We start from the raw sequence: 2,160 nt of genomic DNA, 5'->3' as shown, positions 1-2,160 counted from the left end.
GTTTTTCAAAACAACTGTGTCAGAAACACTCTGGACTCACATTAGCAGGATTCTTAATGCGCCATCGCAGAAAAAGGTCCAAAATGCAAGTAGAAAACCCCAGTGCTGAGATTAGTCTGCCACTACCCAGAGACATACCTGAGGCAAACATTTAATTTTTCTAGTTTTGTTCCCACATCAATAAGATGAGGTTAGCCTAGCTGATCTCAATTCTTTCTCCATTATAAAATTCTATGATTCTATGTGAAAGGCATCCTGTATTTCAGTCTGTGGGAAAACCCCAGGTGTGAAGAGCTGGCTTTCTTAACAAATGCCCTGATATCCTTTTGTTTTCTCATCCTTCTGAGGGAAGCCCTGGACAGGGTCCTGGCACTGCATTGGCACCCCCTTCTCTCCTTCATCCCCCGCCTTCCTATCCTATCTGTAACAAAACCCCATTGTCTATTCATTTATGTTTCATTACATTTTCTTCTCCAGCTGTATTACCAATAGTGTAGCACTGGTCTTCGTACCTGAACCACAGGAACAAGTAACTGCTTTTCTAAGGTTCCTTTTAGAGGACAATATACTATTCTATTGAGCTCCATTCTGCTCTATTGTTAAGATTTACATCCCCATGGGAGTGTTCCTTGAGTTCTCTCTCACACACACACACACATTCTGTATTCAATCTGTCAGCAGATCCTGCTGGCTGTCTTTAAAATATGTCCAAAATCTGCCCACTTATCATCTCCACTGCTGTCACCCTGGTCCAAGCCAGTAAGGGCTTCTGACTGATCTTCCTCCCTTTACCCTGGTTCCCATTCAGCCCACTCGCAGCCCAGCCTCGGCAGCGATCCTATCAGAACACTAAGTCCGATCGGACTTACAGTGAAATCCCTTGCTATGGCCCACAAGGCCTAGGCGCCCCAGCCATTGCCATCCATCCAACCTGATTTCCCACTACTCTCCTCTGCGCCAGCGACCCGACCTTCCCTTCCTCCAAGCTGCTCAGAGCATGGCAACCTGGGGCGGTCTTGCACCTGCTTTCTGCCCGGAAGACCAGAGAGCGGCTAATAACCGGTTCCCTCACCGGGTCACCGCCGGCAGTCTCCTCCGGTTATCCCATCACAGTCCAGCGGTTCTCAACCTGTGGGTCTCGACCCCTTTGGCAGTCAAACGACCCTTTCACAGGGGTCGCCTATGACCATCCTGCATATCAGATATTTACATTACGATTCATAACAGTAGCAACATTACAGTTATGAAGTAACGAAAATAATTTTATGATTGGGTCACAACAGGAGGAACTGTATTTAAAGGGCCAGAAGGTTGAGAACCACTGCATCACACTGTCTAAAGTCCCAAGCCCTCTTTTTTCTTGTTTTGTTTTCACCTCGGCACTTGACACTCTGTAACACTATTTGTTTCTTATGTTCCTTCTTTATTGTCTCTCTTCCCTACGTAAGGAATCTTCTCTGCTTCCTTGATTGCCCCACCGAGAGCAGCGCCCATCCTGGGCGCCCAGTCGGTGTCTGACGGCTCAGGAACGCATGGCCAGCTCTGCACCAGGGGCGCCCATCCGCCTGCAGAGACGGGGCCATCTTCGACCACTCGGATCCTGAGCCTTAATGCTCAGTCTTCAACATTCTGAGACTGTGATATTCCACTCCAAGAGGACATCTGTGGCGATCCAGTATAATGACGATAGTTAATGATTAAATAAAATTGGCTAACATCAAATTTATCTTAAATAAGAGGTAGTAGAAACTGCACTTTTTTTTCTCCGTTTAGTCTTTTATCAGAGACACACCCCTTATATTTGTTTAATTTGTATTGGCCAGATCAATGTTTTCAACATAAAGAGACTTCTAAATTTGGGGGGCGGGGGGGCGCGGCATTGGTCTGGGGGTTGTGTTCCTTTCGTTCTATTCGCATTCTGCGTTATGAGGGCCCTGAATTTACCAAGAAACTCCAAAAGGGCGTCCGCACTCCAGGATGATGACGGGGACGCGTTCTGGAGGGGCAGGGGGGTAGGGGTGGGAGCGTCACCGGCTTCCTCCAAGTCCTGAGGAGACAATCTGTGGGAAGAGGGGGCTCCGCGGCGAGAGCTCGCGACCTCCGCGCTCGGCCTGGGCGGCTGCGTCCTCCTTTCCCAGCCTCGGGACTGCCTCTCGCTGA

Source organism: Myotis davidii, unplaced genomic scaffold, assembly GCF_000327345.1.
Source record: "Myotis davidii unplaced genomic scaffold, ASM32734v1 scaffold847, whole genome shotgun sequence".
NCBI classification, from domain to species: Eukaryota; Metazoa; Chordata; class Mammalia; order Chiroptera; family Vespertilionidae; genus Myotis; species Myotis davidii.
The sequence above is the reverse complement of the archived record's forward strand: the minus strand, read 5'-3'. Positions refer to the sequence as shown.